This window comes from Scatophagus argus, chromosome 7 (genome assembly GCF_020382885.2).
Source record: "Scatophagus argus isolate fScaArg1 chromosome 7, fScaArg1.pri, whole genome shotgun sequence".
Classification (NCBI taxonomy): Eukaryota; Metazoa; Chordata; class Actinopteri; family Scatophagidae; genus Scatophagus; species Scatophagus argus.
In genome coordinates this window covers 12,239,823-12,260,500 of record NC_058499.1, presented here as the reverse complement: position 1 = coordinate 12,260,500, position 20,678 = coordinate 12,239,823, and the positions used below count along the sequence as shown (strand labels likewise).

At 40.3% G+C, this 20,678-nt stretch overlaps 1 long non-coding RNA gene across 1 annotated transcript in view; it reads right to left on the bottom strand.

The window, feature by feature from the left end:
* Nucleotides 1-859: 859 nt before the first annotated feature.
* LOC124061857 overlaps nucleotides 860-20,678 on the bottom strand; it is a 41,446-nt gene continuing 21,627 nt past the window's right edge. The window contains exons 2-4 of the long non-coding RNA XR_006843819.1: nucleotides 8,866-8,970; nucleotides 1,748-1,824; nucleotides 860-1,473 (exon numbers count right to left, since the gene is read on the bottom strand). This is a non-coding gene — a long non-coding RNA (uncharacterized LOC124061857). The remainder of the gene's footprint in view (nucleotides 1,474-1,747; nucleotides 1,825-8,865; nucleotides 8,971-20,678) is intronic.

The window sequence follows — 20,678 nt, the reverse complement described above, 5'->3', positions numbered from 1 at the left end:
CATTAAACTGTGGTTTGCTTTCCTGAGATCACACTCTCCTCTGTGTGTGTGTGTGTGTGTGTATGTGAGAGTTTGGTTTGGTCCTGCAGCGTGCTTTTACCTGTAAGGAGAGGAGTGTGCTGCAAGGATCATTTACCGACACTGGCGTCTACGGTTTTGGAGATCAGAGGGTGAATCCCGAGGGGGTGCTGATGCAGACTCACACTCTTTGGTTTGAGGATCTGTATTACGTTGCTCCGTCATCCGCTCTTCCATCAAGTTCAGGGAAACGGAGCCCGTTGTTACCCATAAGCCCATGTGTCATTGAATATTTATCATGTATCTGATTTGAAGGGGAGAGATTCCTGAGATGTGGCACCCCCCCCGAGGCCTGCAACTCAACACCCTGTAATAGAAGCCTGAAAATGTGGCTGTCATTTTCTGCCTCTGGGACATGGTTAATTAATTACACGTTGGCCTCTACGCTCGCTGAGCAAACCTCTCCCGATTATTTCACAAGTTTATCCCAACTCTGCAATGTAGCACAGTACGATATTGTATGTATTCATCTGAGAGAATGTGAAATTCAGCCCAGATCCTGAGACGACACACGCAGCAGCCTGAACATTTTCTTTGTCTGTCAGCCAAAGTACAGTATCAACCTCTCTGTGGCATTATTAATGTAAACAAATCTGTCAGGTGAAGAAGAATCCACAATGCAAACACTGACAAGTGAAAATGTTACTAGGGAGGCCAAACATTGTTACACTGCAAAAAGTGATGCAATAAATGTAATGTTTAAGGGCAATTTTAGCTTTAATTATTTTTGCAGGTTTTTAAATAATACTTAAAACAACAAAACAAACAAATGGTTGTTCAGATTTAGCATAACAAGCTCTTCAAGCTAGCGGCTCTTCAAGACTTTACTGGGGCACAGCAGAGCTTTAAGCTAATGCTAATATCATTATGCTAACATGCTTTATAGCCTGCAGACTTTAATATTTAGCAATATGAACAGTTCACTATGTTCTCTGTCTGTGTTAAGTGTCTTAGCATGCTAATATTTGCTAACTACGGCAACAGAAGGTCATTTTGGCAGATATTTGCTCAGAAAGCATTGAACAAATTAAAGTTTGGTGATGATGAGACATAGCAGTTATGCTACTAGCACAGCTAAAAACAACAGATAAAACAGTTTTTGGTCATGTCTATACATATGTGTCTATGTGTGTTATATATGCAGTAACTTATCAGAACAATTGTGAGTGTACAGTATATATACATCTATATATACTATATATACTTTCACAGCATGACCAGAAAGATGCCAAACAACACAATGTGTGTGTGTGTGTGTGTGTGTAGTGGTTGCATGCTGACGTCACACTGTACATGTAGCACACTGTTGGCTCCACGTGTGTTTGATGTGCTTTCATTGCTCGCTGCTCTGCGCGTTTCAGTTGGAGCTGCTCCGATGTGGAGGAGATCGATTTTCTGCAACAAGAACATTAGTGATTCTCGAGCCAGGGGTATTAAACTCAAATCATTGTGTTCTATTGTTTGGCATGTCATATTGATTATCTCCTGGGTTTCACTGGCGAGAGTGAAATATTGTAGCCTCAACAGTCTTGCACTCAAAGAATTGGATCCAGTTGAAAACAAATAGGCTAACTTCTGCGAAGTGATATAAATATCTGTTTAGATTTAATCTTTTCATGTGTTGGTAAATAAATAGAAAAAGGATAGAACCTGAAACAGCATGTAATACCTGGATTGTAATCATCAGATGTGATGCTGCCCTGCCGCCGCCGTGTGGTCAGATTTACAGTTGGAGGAACAAACTAACTGCAGCATCGGTGTAGTACAGCAACGTTTTGCAATCAGATGGCAGAACAAAAGAAAAAAACAGTTCAATTATTGATCCTCCAGCTCAAATCCCTCATTATTTCATAATACCTGTTAGAGGGCAGTCCCCGGGGACAGCAGAGTCAGAGTGAGAGTCGGCTCAGGGACGCGTCGTGCATGACAACAGTGATGAAACCCTGTTCAGCTGAAATCAATATTCTGACCCATGAGTCACTTTTGCTGTCCCCTCACTTGAGTTAGATACAGCAGGTACAGACAGAAAATGTCCTTTTCTGAGGTGCACTCTGTCTCACCGAGAACAAAGATATTTTCAAATATCGCTTCATTGCATCATCTTGCTGAATTTGATGAAACTGACCTTTGTCCTAAATGCAAGCAAGCACATTTAACCATTTTAAATTGTACAATTGTTACCTCCATAAAAATATTGTAATTTGTCTTCTTATCTTATGCCATCTAATTATTCCAGATTTTATTGCAGCAAACAGCAGTTTCGTCTATTGTTGCCACACGCATCAGCCATTCAGTGTTTTCAATGAATTTTAAATGTCAACCTGTCAATATTCTGCTGGGAGAAAAGATAAGCACCAAGGCTCTGCCTCTACTATAGCACAAACAGAGCAAAAAAACCCATTATTTAACACAAAAGGTAAAACAATAATCTTAATATACAAAGCCACAAAAAGTGGATTGTTCTTGGCTCTATTCATCTAATCTGCTTTTGTTTTTCTGTCAGTGTGACTTTTACTGTATAAGCCTCAATGAATGTGTCATTCACAGACATCATTTCCACGACTGATGAATTTCGCTTGAAAAGAAAGCATGAATTCATTACCCTGAGTGCTGATTTTACAGCACAAACAACACGGATATTTGACAGTCTACACAGGATCTTCTTGGATAGATCTGAGCCAGGGGAGTGTGGTGCGGAAAATATGGTTATTTGCCCCCAATTCAAATGCATCACTAAGCCTTGTTTTGTTTGTGCCCGTTGAATTCTGCATTGCAGACTGAAACCTACCATTATCCTCTGATCCCTGGCTGAGTTATTCATCTGGGTCTCCTGTCGTGTCTCCCAAATGAGAAGCCCGCAGTGCCTGGCCAACCTCCCACTTTTCAAGCACCGTAGGGTCTCTCACAAAGCTAATGGTCACACTGGGTTCTGTCAGCCCTTTCCAAAGCCCATCCTTTGTACACGCTCTGCTTCAGTCTCACCCCTGCTGCCCTGCACCTTACTACAAATGTCAAAGAATATTGATTTGGCTCAGAGTGACAAAGTCTTCACCAAGATAGCTGCCTTTGTACTACCGCAATAAAGAAAAAGTCCTGACCTTCATAGGTGCGGCAGCTAGACGCTATCAATATTTCATCTCAATCCGTAAATTTCCTGCCAAATTTGTCTTTTAAGAATGATATTAAGAGGCACATCTGACTGCCAGCTGAAAACACCATGCTGGTACTGTAATTGCAAAAATGCTGCCAGGTTGTGAGCAAGTTTCGTAAATGCTCCTTCTCTGATGATCGCGCTTGTCTGTTTTAGAAACAAGCTTCTGAGGCAGCACAAATATTCCTGAGCCTTTTAGACTCTCAGCATGGCTGATAAAAAACAGCAAGGGAGAAGTAGATATCATCTAAATTTCTGACTGATATCAGCTTCAAAAGAGCATCGCAGTGTGACCAAAATAAAATAAACCAAGAGGAGGAACAAAAGAAAAACAAGAAAACAACAGGTGGGGGTTGGCAAATGAAAAAAGCACATTTGGTTTCCAACTTTCACGTTTGCAAGATTTGTGACATATTTCAGCGTCAAACTGGCCTAGACCTTTAATCTCATAGATGACAGTCATTAGCTGAACTGCTTGGTGACCTGGATTCAAAAATGCAGCAGAATGTCTGATAAAATGCTCCATTATTTGCCAGCGTGAAACAACAAAATGACATTTATGCGAACTGCAACTACTACGAATTGCTGCACGATGTGGTCGATGTGGCATGATGCCAAGTTTCTTATGTCGTGCATGGCTGATATCTAATTGTTTTTTTGCAGAAAACTCATTAGAAGTCAGCTGACTGGAAACTGTTGCAGGAGAATCACTGCAGTCATCTGATAACCTCCGCGTTCCCATTCAGAGGAGTTTATTCGAAATCCTCTTACAGAGACAGCGAGAACAAAAAGTCTCCGATTTCCCTGAGGTGTAATGATATTAGTTCACCTGATTATATTGTGGGAAGTCACATACAAAATACACTGTGTGTACAGTATATGCTGCATAAAAACAGTGTTGTTCTGTGACATCTAGATGACTTTCCACTGAGAGTAATAAATCTGAAGAGCAAACAAATACTGATCCTTTAATCATTTACCTCAGGAAAATGACAGAGGTAATTTAAGTAAGTGTGTGTGTGGAAAATCAAAAATCAATTATACCTTTTTTTGGACAGTAAATAAAACATAGTTACAAATGTTTGAATTTGTCAGTTTCTGACATTGGGACTTTCTGATGTCTTTTAATTCTCTGATGAATGCATATGTCTGAATGCCTCATCAGTTTTTCCTGCAGTCATCAGTCTGCATTCAGGGGCAGGGATTTGCCCTCTGCCTGTACTTGTACATGTCCTGGTTCCTCTCCTGCTCGCTCACTCAGGGGAGCACTTCTCTGTAATGCTAGATGCATCCGTTGCATCTTCATCCCTCATTATTTTACCCCTCAAAGACCTTTGCTGGAAACGGGAGAAGCTGCAGTCTGAAAGAAGGTTTAACTCTTTGTTGTGTCACACCGTGAGCTGTGTTGTCTAATTTTCTGTCTAGACGTGCTTTGATAATCTCATCTGATGCTCTAAAAAGAATTACACTCAGTTTCTTTAAATGGGGCAAACAGATGTTGTGGTTGTTACACAGGAAACTGGAAATTGTGCCGCCGAGATGCTCGGTGAGACAAGATCTTTATTTTTTAGACAATTACATGTTGATCATTGCAGGGACTACAAGTAATAGTTAAATAAAAACAGTGGGTCACGTGACTACTTGTGTGTGAAAAGTGTTTTTCTATGGATGTCTCATTAACATACAAGAACAAGGATGATGCTGATGAGCGCTGCTATCTTGCTCTGGTGACATCATTTGGAGCCAGAGTCTGTGCAGTGATTGGGTGGTAGTCATGACGTTAAGTTCCCATCCATACAGACAGCTGACTCAGTTGCTGTCAATCATGATGTCTCACTCTCTTTTTGTAGTATCAAATAACTAATTAAAACATATTGGGTATGGAAGCAATGTTGATCATATTCAAAAAACATGCAAAGTGTCCTGCCATTAGGATCATTGCGAGAGACGGGATGCACTTTATTTATTGAGCTTTGGCCCAAAGTATGCAATTTTTCCGTTCTATTATCAACGGTTTTCACATATTTAAAGAAAATATTGTCCTGTATACTAACATTTCCTCTGAACTGTTATATGCAACTTATTCTAAACACAACTTATGACCACAGTCAGCTTAAAAAGTTTTAAACTCATTTGAAACCCTCGGGTGAAGTTGTCTTTCTTGCATCTGTCTGATTGCAGCACTACCAGCTAAAACTCAATTGCCCGGCTGATTCTTTCTCTCTGTACTTTGCTGCCTGATCTATTTCACTTTTCAAAGACTCTGCCTGTCTGTCCCCAGAGGCTCTCAGCCTGCTGCATAATGATTGATTGCCATTTCTATTTCATTTAGGAGTCAGGCTATAGAACAGGTAAATGAATTGTGGGTGGGTGCATCTATTCTGTGAGTAGGGTATTGAATATAGCGTATAAATTATCACAGTTTGACTGACATTAAATACCCAAGCATTATTTTAAGTGACAGGCCGGAATTATTTATGTCGCTCCAAGAGAGATGAGCTCAGTGTGATTCTGTCACAGATGACAATTAAAGACAACCAACAAACAAGGATATGGAATTGGATGTCTGAATTCTTGTTACTACTTTGTCATTTCTTCATATTGTTTTTCTATTGCTGGTGTGTCTGAAAGCCTGTTGTTTTTTTTTTTTTTTAGATAATTTTTGAGAGAATGAAACGTCAAGAAAAGTCTTTTCAGTGCTCCACAAGGAAAATGTCCAGTGACAATCTATTAAAAACACCGCAAGCACTTTTCACTTGCAGAATGATGATCAATCTGCATAATATATATAAGAGATTCCAAAAAACCATTTACCAGTGTTTGCTTCGGCTATAGTGATGCAGGATATCAGGTCGCTCCGGGTGGAAGGCCAAAGACATCCATCACTTGATTATATTGTGAGGTAAAATCAATGGTGTGTGAAATAAATGATGTTGTTAAGTCAAAGGTGCATTAAATAAAAGGTGTTAAGTGTGATGTTGGAATTAGTTCTAATCTAATTCGACAAGGTGCCCCTGTAGCTGCTGGTGTTGCTGTGGACTGATCCTGACCCAAACTGAACCTTTTAATTAGACCTGATTATAGGAAATGCATATATTTCTGACAAAATATAAATTGATTAATTATTAGGTTCATTTTCTTCATGTAAATACGTGTGAACACGCAAAACAGAGCGGAACACTGATTATCGACTAACTTGCTGTAGCGAAAATAAAGATAAATGTACTGAACCTCAATCTCCCAGTAAAAAGCTGGTGTGAAGTTGCAGTTAAGTGTCACTGCAGTGTGTTTCTAAAGAAACTTGCAGTGTGTGGGAGGAAGTCAGTGAGGAAACTGCAGCCATTATTAATTGTCAGAGTTCGTTGCGCTCAGTGATCAATCTGTTGTTGAAGCTGGATTGGTGGGAGGCTGGTAATGGAGTTGGCCATCTGACTTCTAGGCTGACTCTCTGCAGCCTGACTCACATACTGATGAGCAGACTGTAGAGTCACTTAATTCACTGCAGCTTCAAGGATTATTCCACTTTAATACAGCATTTTTCTGGTCACTGTCACTTTCCTGCACACTATGTTAGAACTATGTTTTTAAGTTTGCTTGTTGTCTTTGCAAGCTGAATGTCTGTTTATATATGCTTCTGTAAATGTGTTCTCTGTGTGCGAGTATATTGAGAGCTACTGAGAACTAGAGTCAAATTTCTTGTATGTGTCAACATACTTGGCCAGCAAAGTTCTTATTTATAGTGAGTATAAATAAATAAGGATGAATGGCTTCAGTTTAAAGTGCCTTCTATCTGATCAGAGGTTGGCAAAAGAAGGCTGTTTTACTCTGGTTCTTGTTCCTGAAACGATCTGCAAGCTCCAGCCTGAAACTCTTGTGCATTTAAGTGAATTTAAATGTATTTGTGAAGCAACTTCTAGCTCCAGTGCTTTCATGATTCAGAGGAAAATACAGAATATTGTTAGCCTCATCCCTTTGAATTTTAAAACATGTGATTCTTCATTTGATGTCCTGTATTTGTACTACCAACTGAATGACTGAAACTTAAGCCTCTTCTGTGGAGCAAAATTGGATGATACAGCCCAGCTAGTGTCCTGAATTTTGAATTCTCTATTCTTGCAAAGGTCAGTGCTGTCAAAACTGTTTGCAATTAGTTAAGGGCACAAATTATCATGTTAACGTTCACTAAAGTTGAACTCTACAAAGGCTTTGCATTGCATTAAAATTAATTGCTTTTTGGTCTCTGCAAATGTAAGAGACTGGGTCTTTCACACAGGACAAAAAAAGAATCAGAAAAAGCACATAATGTTAAATCTCTCTAAAAACGGCAATAAAGAGAAGAAACAAAAATGTTTCCTGCTTATACACAAAGTAATTACAATTGGATGGATCTGGATTTGGATCAATATGAGGTGCCATCCATGTCACACATGTCCTCACATTATGCAAAACGCTGATTAGCGTGATGTCGGGGGAACTGAGAAGCAGAGCCTGCAGTAAACAGGTGGTTCTCCCTTTCTGACCAAATGAGAACACTTTGGTTGTCTGCCCACGACCGAACTAAAGTTGGCAGTTTGGATCACTCTGGTTGGCTTCTGGGCTTAGTTTCACTAGGCGCGGGGTCAGTGTACCAGAGTGCCGTAATTACATTTGGCTCTCGCTCCCACAACAGGATTAGGTGATTTGCGGCCAAGAGGCCTTTATAATTGCCCCTGATTACCAGTTGCCAGCGCAGTGTAGCGAAAGGTCAGTTGGTCTGCCGTTCAGACACCCTTTGGGCCCATAATCCCACAACACCCTGTGTCTGCGCCATCCCCGCCTACGTACCTCAGAGCATAGAGCGAGATCTGGATCATCACTTCTAACTGTTATTGTCTGAATCTTAATTATTGCTCTTTTCCCTTCACTGTTCAGAAGATGGAAAATAGAAAACAAAGAAATATTTTGAAGCATTACCTCCGTGTATGTGGTCTATGTTTCTCTTTTCAGAGAGGAGAGCCATGGGTAGCTCATTATCCGTGGCTGAAAATATGCAACCTTGTTTGGTACCGTAAGAAAATAGACATAGCAAGAGTGCATTGTCTGAAAGCAATTGTGTCTTTCTCATTTTCGCCTCTCGTTAAGCTTTGTAAGGGCTTTGAAAAATTCCCTCAAGCCTCCTCAGAGTTTTTTCCCCCTAATGGAGGGATTTCTCTCCTTTTTTTTAAACTCCAGCTTTTGTTTGCCCACTGAAAAGGAGCCGCTTGTACAGAAATAATTAGCTGTATTATGCATAGAGACATCGGCATCTCCGTTCTGAGGTGAAAATCCTCCTATTCATCTTACTTCATGAAAGTCCAATGTATCTCTACACTTAAGCTTTTTAGCATAGAAGGCTTTACTTTCTGGAGGGTGAATTCAGTGAGAGTGTGAGGCAAACTGAAACAATCTGATAATTACATGGGTTTTATTCAAGACATTTTGCATATGTGCTATCTGATGTATTTCTGCTGAATATCATAGAAGTATTGTAATGGTGCTATGCAAATCCTGTATGAGTTTACTGACCTGGCAACCTGTAAAACTGTGTAGGTTTTGGTCTCTTGTTCCTGCTGTCTGTTTGCTCTATAGTAACTTGGCACATGATTTTATTTAAATACCTGAATTGAGGCAGAAAGAAATTCGCTGTGGAAGATTGTAACATCAGGTAATCCATCTGAATCTCTCAGTCTTCATCTGAATGTTCTGCAGTCAAAAGGCGTCACCTAGACGAGAAAATAAACACACGAACGAATCACAAATTGGTCTTATTTATTTTTGCAATAGCCAATTTCTTCCCTGATATGACAGGCCAGCTGTACAGGACAGTTTTCCACCAACCTCAGCCAATTTAACGCCTTAGGACCAAGCTATAAGGATACCTGTAAGTACTTGGCAAAGTCAAAATGGACATCGTAAAATAATGAATAATTGGCTAAAACACTAAAAACCTCTCCAGTAGTATACGAATGCAGGATTGATTAAAGTCACTGGAAAAAAGAGGCTAACTCCTCAAAACAAAAAAAGCTTGGGAAAACATCTTTTTTTTACAGCCCAACCAAAGACATTTGGAAAGTGTCCTGTGCTCTCATTGAGGCTGGTTGCAGTCTCAACAGAAAGCCTTTTAACTTGTCATTCATGACAACTTTGTCCCCTGTAAAACAATTTTAGCTGCCTCTGGATGGAGGGCTTATAAAAGATTTATGTGAGACATGCCATTTTCAAAAATGTCAGCAAAGTATCACAACATGTGTGTTATTGTTCATTGTTGGGTGCGGGCAGCCCACCTCCTGAGGCTCTTGGCTTTTCAGATAAAGGATGATGTGAATGACCCAGTGTGACTGTTTGTTCTCCAATTTGTTCTGCACTTTCTCTGGATCCTGAAAGGTGCCTTTGGCTTGAAGCAGTGCCGTCCCTGAAGCCGACTGAATTGCTTAACTGGGTGAGAAATGAAGATTTATCTGCACATCTGCCAGGCGTTCTGGGTTCTCGGTCACAGTGTAGTCGAGCTTCTTACTCGTACACCAACTGAATAGAATTTTTAAAGAAAGTTTTTGTTCAAGCACAAATTAATTCCTATATACATTTTTAATCCATCAATCCTAATAGCTTTTATATACACATTCACAGTATATAATAGTGACTCAACTTATTCTGTGCTTATTTGAACTATTTTATTTATTCAGGCTCCAGCCCCACACTATTGCCCAAACTGCCACTCCACCTTCATTTCCTGCCAGGCCCCAGCGCAGTCTCTCCCTCATCTGACCTCTCACACAGTGAACCCCATGAATGGACAATAGTGCCCTTCAGAGGGGCCCCATGACCATAGCAAAAGCCTGCAGCTGGAGCACATAGCAAGGCTGCCCTGGCCCAAGGGTATGCTAACAGCTGAGAGAGATCACTGAACTGCCAAGGGGATTTTTGGAAATGCTCAGGGAAATCACAGATGTGAGGGATGAAAAGTGGCCTCGACGCCGTGCAAGGGGATCAAGAGTTGGAGCTATTTATTAGATGCAGTACAGAAGCGGCCTTTAACAGGTGCTCAGGGCCTGGATGGTGGATCTGGAGCTGAACTGCACAAGGATGAACCTCTGGAAAGCCCCAGGCTATTTTTCATCAAACGAAGGAAGCAGGGGATTAAAGCAGTTGCTACAAAATCCACTGGATTTCTTGCTGAATGTCAAAAATAATAAAAGAAAGTTATGTTTTTGGATGAAACAATGAAAAACTTATTCAGTTTACCAGTCACATGACTTACACTGAGGGAAGGTATTTACTTATATACTGTACTTTGAGTTTTGAGGCACTTTTATGCTACATTATACTTGTGTTTTAGATAGATATTAATTTAAAATATAAGTAAATGTATATGTTTGTCAAGTATGTAGATAGGATTCTGAATTATCATAATATACATAATAATAAACTTGGGATCAGTGCGATTTTGTATCTTAATAATATATTACAATAGGTCCTACCTGCAGAGAAAACCTACAAGAGGAGTACCTGGCTGCAGCCTGCAGATTGGTGCTGGGTTGAAAGTTTAATCCCAACCTCCACGGTTTGAATGGATTAACTGTTGAATTTGTGCAGGGTTAAACACTGACTGTGGACTCTGGATGCTAGCTGTGAGCGTGTAATTGTCACACTATATTTTTGTCTCGTATACTTTTGTTATAGTCAAATTAGACTCATGTTATGACCTGAACATGGGCTATAATTTACATTTTTAACTGTTTTACTTCACACATTAACCAGCTGAGGTGCTAGTTATTAATGCACTACTAGAATTAGAATTAGTTTGATGGTGAAATAGTCATTGGCCAAGTGAACTAGTATGAGCCAATCTTTATTTCAGTCAGATACGTCTAATTATTGATCATTATCAAGCTGGTTAACAGTGTGAATAACAGCCTATATTCAGCTCTACATTAACTTCAGTATAAACATGTAATTTGACAGCAAAAAAAAATGAGGCACAACCTGTTTTGTTCTCACTGGCACATATTGGAGCAACTGCCCTTGACCTTTTTAGTTAAGTAGCATACACTAGTCAGTCCTTTTTATTTTATAAACTGTGTTGGTGCCCTGCGATTGACTGGCGACCAGTCCAGGGTGTACCCCGCCTCTCGCCCGTAGTCAGCTGGGATAGGCTCCAGCTCCCCCGCGACCCTGACGGATAAGCGGTATAGAAAATGGATGGATGGAACTGTGTTGGTTAACCTGCTGCCAAAACCAAGCCTAAATCAGTGAAAATTATGTCTAACCACTTTAAAATTTCACAGTTAAACCAATGAAACCATGTTGGGTAGGATTAAATTCGACAGTTAAACAATTCAAACCACAGCAGGTGGGAAACATTCAACGTTGAAGCTCATCGGACACTACAGCCTGCAGCCACGTACATTCGACCTATAGCCTCTATATGGCTGCTTTTCTGGTTAGGACAAGCTGAACATCAGTTTTTTCCAACTCTTCTCCGTCCACTTCAGACCGCTCAGAAAAGCCAAAAACACTTAATACAGATTTCTCTCATGTGAAATAAACAAAACTGTTCCAAATTTTGGCAGGAAGCTGTGTGTTTCTTTTGGACCTTGCAACCATAGAGAGAAGATGATGAAGAAAAAAAATTTCAAGGCCTTTAAAGAAGTTGTATACTGAACCCGTGTACCAAACATAATGAAACACCGTGAGTTATTCTTTTCATTAATTTTTATTGTAGAGGCTGGTCAAGTTTTTTGAGAGGGTTGAGCCAATTTTATGCCCAATGTGGCTCACAGAGAGCTGGTGGTGGTTGGTTTAATGATGATATGAAGGTTATTGATGGAATACTGACTTTTACATTGCCTAAGCAATAAATAAATCGTGTGCAGCACAGTTTTTTCTGACATCAACCAGCTGCATGGTGTGCTTGGTTTTGGTGCCTCGCAATTTCCCTCGAAGGTTTTCTAATTATTTGAGAAAATCAGTTATAAATAAAACACACCAAACATCTCTTATCTTCATGTCCCAGGGAGTTATTAGGTAGTTTGTGCCACAGGGAAGGTGCAGGCAAAGAATATATATGCTAATGAGAAGCTCGGAGGAAACAAAAGTCATTGAGGGAATAAGTCCATCAGTGTAGTCTTTGGACAAGCTAAACACGATTAACATTCTGCAATCATCACAATCCCAATAATCATCATCGTCGTTGTCATCATCATCATCATCTTCCTTCTCCTCCAGTTCTGTAATGATATGCTGTCCAAGAAGCCTTTTACTCCAGTCAGACTTGCTGCACAGCGAAGTCATCCAAATACTTGCACCCCACCCCCCACCCACGCTGCCTCTCCAAATGAGTTTTCATTAGCATAATGGTGTGTGCTGCCGCTTGGTGATTTCTTTTAATCAACCCGGGAGTCACTGGTAATTAGTAACAGACCACTAATGGATTCTGATGGACACTCTTGGCATCCTTTGACTTTTTGTCAGCTCATTTGATATGGAGAGGAATCTCAATGGCAGCTGCGACTGACAAATGCATTCCTATCATGGGATTGTGGGAGAATTAAAAAAAAAGTTGACATCAATTTTAAAACAGCTGTCTGGTTGCAAATTCAGCACATTTTTATTTTGATTCCCACCTCGGCCATTATCACTCATCACAGATTGTCTTCAGCACGTTTTAGCCGGTTGAATCTCAGATTTGACATCAGCCTATTCTTCACCTGCAGGAAAAAAACCCTCCTCTGAGTCGATTGGAGGAAATTGACATTCCCTCCACTGTTTTCATCTTTGACTGTGTCTCGCAGATTTGTTTCTCCGCAGGACATGTGGCCATTGGAGTTCTGAAAGGTAATCGGTGGAATAATATCCTGCAGTGCAGAGACACAGTGTTTCTGTCAAGGGGGGGAAAAAAAAAGTTTTTAAAATTCATAGGACCAGAAAAGGAATCAACTGCAGAATATATTACACAGCATCAACTATTCCAAGGACAGGAAAGGTCAGGCTGCTCGTCTGGCATGCTGTATGGCAGTTATTGGAGCTGGTGGGACTACATTGTACGAGAAAAATGGGGGATTAAAGCTGCAGAATGGCATGCTCCAGATCCACACGCCCAATCTGTGATGGCTTCCCTGCATCACTGTCCCCATAGATATGTGTCTCCTGACAGCATGTGTGGGCTTGTATTTGTGACACAAGCGAGAACATTCACAGCAGCCACTGACCCATTTCTTTTTTTGAATTTACCAGCCACGCAACGCCCCGATGATCTCCTTCACTCGGCTGCTCTGACCTTTGATAGAAAAGACTTAAAGATCGTGTACCCTGCAGACAGAGAGTTTGTCTCCAACCTAATCTGTACTGAGGCTGAGATTGATGCCGTCCAGGGCTTAGAGAAGTTCAATACAGACATGTTCTTTAAACAGAAATTCTCCAGGATGTGTTACAGCATGATTGCAAATTACCAAAGCTGTTTAATCACGGATTGATAAGAACAATAGTTTCCCAGGAGACTAGACTGCCGAGCATTTAGCTCCCAGACATGTAACGTCTCAAACGTCATTCTTTGTCATTCTGTTTGCTTATGGCCCTACTGTTTCTTAAATATACACAGATCACTCACGCCTACACACATAGAAACACGCATAGAAACACACAGAGTGCCAAACTCTCAGCGTACAATTTAAAATAAAACAAAAAAACATGCTTCCCCTCCTTTTCTCACAATTCCCCCCCTCTGTCACCCTCCAACACTCCACACAGTCTCTTTTCTTCATCAAAGTTGCTTGTTCAAAGTTATGGCAATGTGAGATTAAATTTACACAGAAACTCCACCCAGTCCGCCTCCCCCTCCTTCCTAGAGACTCAGTATTTCAACATAGGCTGAGAGGTTGGGTTTATATATGATTGTGAGCCACACCCTGCAGCTGTGCACCTGGAACTGCTCCCATTCCAGCATGGCAGTGAACCTCCACACCTGTTCACACCTGAGGCCTGCGCCTCTGGACTGCCACCTCATCGCCTGCCTTTGTTTCATCCATCAACTCTTGAGACTGACACAAGCAGAGTGAGCAGGCGGTTTAAAAAATAAACTGTGTGGGGACTCATGGGGAGTAATGTCAGGTATGTAACAGTTCCGAGAACCAAGCATTATATGAAGCTGTCAGTACCTTGTTTGATTAGATAATTTTTCACATCTCTCTGTAATCTCACCCAGCCAGTTAAACCAGCGTCTATCACAACAAGTTAGCATGATGAATCGCAGGCAAACGGTTGTATCACTTTCTTAGTTGGAAAGACAGTGTAATTTTTATCAATGCCTTTCAAAGTGAAAGCAACCGGCAGTTTGTGTTATGTCTTGCAGCTGTGTGCTGTTATCATATCACTGATCTGCATTTAGTGTACATCTGTGTGCTGTTGGTTATTTACAAGAAAATTACAAAAACAAGTTCACAGAGGAGGACCTACGATGAAATCCATGGGCGCCATGTTGAGAAGTGTTGAACAAAATTGGATCTTTTACGGTTTCAAGCATAATTTCCTGTCAGTTTAAGAGTTCATCATCCTCCCTGGAATCATGTCTCTCCTTCCACTCCCACATTACTGACTCTAAAATGCAGGATAAAATACTGATTAGATATTTCAGGCAATTTTAGTGTATTTGCAGCTACAAAGTCTGGATCAGATAAAATCAAAATTGTTATGACCTTTAGAGTAATACATTTTCACATAAACCTCCAAAATGCTTGAAAACTTGAGCTTGTTAATCTTAAAAACACAACATTCTAAATGTTCTAGTCAAAAGTCAGCTTTCAGTTTTCTAGTTTCCAAGTGCGATCACATTCTCAAAAGCTTGTGAAAAGCAAACTAAATAAACTTTGAGGTGAGAACATTTTACCACAAACTTTAAAACTTTGTTTAAAATCTGTTTTCCTACTGACCTAACTGAATAGACAGCGATCAGTGTCAAAGTCAGAAAAGAAACCTAAAAAGTCTGAGAACGTGAATGAATCACGTTTAACGATTAAGAAACTCAACTAATCTGCTTTATCAGGGCTATGTGGGGGTGGTTTTAATTAAATTTCACTGACAGAGTGATCTCTCTGCCAAAATAAAACATAAACAAACAACCCAACTGTCAGAATATGATTTAGATTACATTGGCAAATTCTGATTGTATAAAAACACGTAACATAACGTTTTTCCAGCACAGAGACACAGATTTTAAGCCTGAGAGACAACTAAATACAAATAGAGACCCGCATTCCTAAATAATGAATATAAACAAGTATTCTTAATTTAATACCTTCATAAGTAGTCTTAAATTAAACTGAACTTTGATCGTCATGGTCAAATAACAAGTGTTTTGTTTCTCTTTCTCTTTCCTTTTGACCGCCTGTTAGCGTCCCATAGCACAAACACAAACACCCTTTGCTCATGACTTCACCACTGCAAACAAATGTAGGAGGTCTGAGCGCGCTCAGTTGCTCCACAGCGGGATTCCCTGCACTCCCTACTGACAGGTATCGCATTAGATCATCTGTTGTGCTCTCCTCTGTTCTACCTCATCAAACTGAACAGTGCCAACAGGGGAATCACCTGCATCTGTGTAGGGCTGACCATCATCGTACACCGAGAAAACAAGCTGGTTCAAGGAAAAACAAAACTGTGGTTTTGTGTTTTGTTTCCTTCAGCCTGCCTATTCAGTTAGTTTCCTTCATGTCCCAGAATGATTTTCAACAATTCCCAGAATTGTTCCACAAATCTTTCCTGTTATGTAGATGTAGATACTGTTCATCATAAAGTTCTCTCTCAGTGTGGTTTCACAGGCTTGAGCTACAAGGTTTTGAGGGTAGAAAAATAAATATGAAAAGTTTCCACTTCAGTTTTTGACTTTGAACTACAGTGGCTGACAGGGACAAAACTTGGTTAATTATCCACAGTGTCCCCAAAATATCTGCAGTACTCACGCTCTCAGAATAGTGCTACTCTCTCATGTCAATACAAACAACTACAAGTTATTCATTGAAGAAATACATACCAACATTGCTCCATTGTGTGTATTATTTGTACCACAATCGTTTATGGAAAGAGCCACCTTGTAAATATACAAGATAAGGTGACATGAAATAGGTAATTATAAGAATTAACTTTGGTAAACTTTTGGGAATTAGGTGTGAATAATTAAGTACCTTGTAATGATTTAATCATTTTCCTTTAGGAGATCAGTCAGCTGAGGTTGTAAGACACCATATGTAAAAAAAAAAAAAAAAAAATCACCGGTGCACTAAAGGTTAATGTTATGTTTAGACACAGCTTTGAGAATGTCTTCAGGTGTGCAAACCTCAAAACCTCTGACACAAACAATTTGTGAAACCCTGAGTTTTACATAATTACATCATAGCATCACGATAAACTGAATAATGAGGTCATAATACCACATAATTACTTCTTGGCTTGTGTGAAATTACTTCATACATTCTTATGGACCTGTAATCCAAAGTCTTCCCAGTTTTAAACTCTATTGTTGCCTCTCTTGACATGATGTCACATTAGACAAGAAAAAAAAATTCTCCAAACTCTTCTGCAACTCTAATCCAAGAACTGAAGGTACATAATCAATATCAATTTTTGTTTGATCTTGAATCTTGAATTTTCAAATAAAGACATATTGGCTTTATTATCATCTTGTTCTGAGTTTATTAGATAACGAAGCAGTGCGCCCACAGCACCCACAGCACCTGAATATCTCAACAATGAGCACTGTTTGAACATCAGCCATGCGTCTCTGCTGAGAACGGACCATTGAGGTACCATTGAGGCTACCTTTCATTCTCCTCAGTGTCTAAGAATAATAAACTTTTTCTTTGCTCTCTATTTGTATCTGACCAGAGCTCAATATTAGTCAAGGCTGTCACTGGTGAGAGCCCAATTAGAGGTCTGAGACCGCCCAGGGGGCTTATTTTCTACTCTGTGTTTTGGGGACTCAGTTGCCAAGCACTGCCATGTGCACTGAAATTATTAGCAGCTCTCTGGCACGTAACTCTGGGACTCTAAATACTTTAATTCTCTGAGGTTGTCTCTGAATTGATGAATTGGTCGTCCATAAATAACGCAGGCCTCTCGATCTGAACAAGCACCCAGTGTGTCCATATCAAACTCTGCTGCCACATGAAAAGCTCAGCTGCTCACATCTAATTGGCAAAAACATTATTTCTATAAGCCCTTTTGTTTTTATTTGTTCCAGTTACCTCTAAATCTGCCTTTGAGGAGAAAACCCTGCCTTTACTTGCTTACTCTGAATACAGAAACTTAACCAAATGAGGTTACATCTCAAAACCTTTGTATTCAAGAATTTCAGTTAAATCTACGCTGGTCTTGGTCGAAACAGTATCTTTCTTAAAAAGAGATGACATTTTTTTTTCACAACAACTGGCAGACGTAACATGCCACAGTCTCTTAACTTAGATGGTATAATGAATTAAAGTGCACAAAGAACAACAACAATGGGAAAAATAAAATCAGTCAGTGACTGAAGTCATATGGTTAAATCAATGTCTAACAGCGAGCCAAAGACAGCTGGACTGTTCAAAACATACCAAAAACACTTGTGGTCCCCTGCAACAAGTGTTTACGGTGCAAGACCACCCACATAGTCAACAAACTATAACAGAATCACACTTTTCTTAGTTTTTCAGCCAAAACATTTCCAAGCCTGATTTCCTTTCTGATTAGAAGATTTATGTTATCCTATAGCTAAACGCTGGAACTCACAAAAACAATATCACAGCTACTGGTAACCTTAAGTTATAATGTTATTGCCACAAAAATGGAAATACATAAATCAGGAATTAATCATCGGTTATCTTCCTGTTCAAAGAGTCTGGTGGTCAGTTTTGTTTGTCAGAAATGTTCTTTCAGTTATTGTGTAAACCAGATCAACTTGGACATCCCAAACCCAATGAATATTGCTCCACTGTTTGACACAAAACTTGTTCACTAACCATATTCAGAATAACAATATGTGAGAGGATGCATTTTTGTTAAGAGCTTCAGCATCAGTGTCAAGCATTGCAGCACTGACTCGCAACCTTGTGGAGCTTGTGTCAGAAATATAGGACCACTTGTTCTCTTTTTACACAGAGATCCTGCAATACTTATGTAGAGAAGACCCATCATTATGCCAGTGTTGCCCGCTGTGAAATCCTTATGCTCACCTATCAGGTGTGCTCCATCTCCTGGACTTGCTTGTGGAGTCCCAGCAGCCATAGAAGCCAAGCGGTCCATGGCGCTACATACATGTTTGTTCACGGTAGAGAAGCGCTGCTTTAGCTGTCTGTATCAGTCTTCCTTCTGGATTATATTTGATTAATATATGGGAAATTGCATTATAGAAATAAATGTATGTGTGTGTGCATTAAAAGCATTTAACACGTTAACAGCGTGTGTTCTTCTAAGTGCAAATGTACCATATGGCCTGAAACAAAACTACACAGTCTAAGAGGAGGGGGCGGAAGAAAAGCCCTGACCTTTGGCTGTCTACAAAGCATTCCCCAGACTAAGGACCCATTGAACTGAGGTTCTTCAGAGGTTTCATATAAAGAGCATCTCTCTAATGTGACCGCCATGCACAACTCACCGCAAATACTAATATCTCCCAGGAAACTAATTCTCTGTGCAACTGCCAATGAGCTGTCATTGCTCTTCAGCCAGACTACGGGATGAGTCCGGCCTTGTTGTTTAGGTGCTTTGTTCGTATGTAAAACATGTGCTCTGTATTTTCACTCTTTGTCTTTCTCAAACACACACACACACACATCAAACCAAAGTGTCATGTGTCCATCAGTGAAGTTTGCGAATCCAGTTGGTATTTTTGGCTTCACTCTACTGAGGGAATCTGTCTCCAGTTCAACATCTGTTTAGCGGTACTGTCAGCTGCAACAGCGGATAATCTCTAATTCTTCCAAACGTGGCACGAGTCGTGCATAACGCTGGCTTGAAGTCAGGGAATATAAGAAAATAAATGCATATCCAAGCAGCTCTGCCAGGATATAGATTCAACTGGCTCTTATTTATGCATTCTGCTGGTCCTATCTGAATTTTACAGCATCACTGTGCCTGCAGTGGTCCAAAATATCAACAGTGATTCTCATATTTAATTTACTGACTGAAACTTTACTTTTAGGCTTGAGCATTTTTTAAGCCACTAGGCTGTCAGTTGCTTGAGATGTTGTAGAAATGGCTGTTAGAAACACTCAGCACATTTAAAAACTCTTATCTGCTTATTGTGTTTGCTCAGCCTGTATGCTCCATCTTGGATTTGGTTGATGTTTTTATGATGCTTATCAGCTGTGACAGCTCTTTGTCATGACATTCTTCATGCTTCATAATGTCTTCATTGTAATCTACCGCAAAACCCTCCAGAAAAAGAGGATGAAAGGGAACATATCAGCAAAATAAGTGTGAACACAGAATGATACGCCTCCCTGTGAAAGGCCTGATTAAGATCTAGCAACAGCGCATTTCCGCACTTTCAGCCAGGACTTATGTTGTTATTCCTTTGCTCCACTGGGAAGGTAGAAGAGGGTTTGGTGTAAACACCTAGAGAGGGCTTTCGCTCTCTTTCAGTGCAGGTGAGAAGCAGTGGCAGCGCTCGCTCCACAATGCACCTCGATGCAGCACGAACCCCCCGCACAGCAGCTATCTTTTCACCGGGTTCGGGGGGTCACTATTTTCCCACCAGGAAAACTCTTTTTTTCAGCTCATATACGATGGATGCATTATGGCCTCTGAATGAGAATCGTAGCTTTCAATGTGCATTCCTCTGAGTTTCTGTTCTTACAGAGGGCCAGTGAATAAGAAATCAGCATCTCTATAAAACGCTCTTTCTGGCACACAGCACTCCACCCTCCCCAACTCCATCCAGCCCTGACTCCCCTCCCCCCACTGCCATTCTGTGAAGTTAGGAATCCATAGGAGGTTTATTTGAGATGCAAGCACAAGTGTGAGAACACTGGGCTTGGGAAAAATCCCTTCCTTTGGCCTGAATGGGGGCATTTGAAAAACCGGACGTTTTTTCAGGAACTCCTTCAGCAACAGGCTTCGTCCTCTGTCAGCTGAACAAAACACTCCTGCCATTCAGGAAAAATAAGGCTGCATTACTGGCTAATTTGATTGAAAGTTGCGATTTAAAGTTCCCCTCCCCCCTCTCTGTTGTTTCTGTTTTTGTCATATCAAGATAATAATTCTAACAATCCTATCTAGTAAATATGTTAGAGGCCTGACAGTGTTTTGAGGCCACAGATCAGATGCTTTATCCAAAGCTGAGGATCTGCTTAGCTACTGGTGTTTGTAAATGAAAAGAAAAGTCAGTCACGCAGTGATACCCAGCCGCTTCATTCAACTTCGCTCTCATTTAAAGTTTCTGAAAACATCAAAGTCGGTCGCT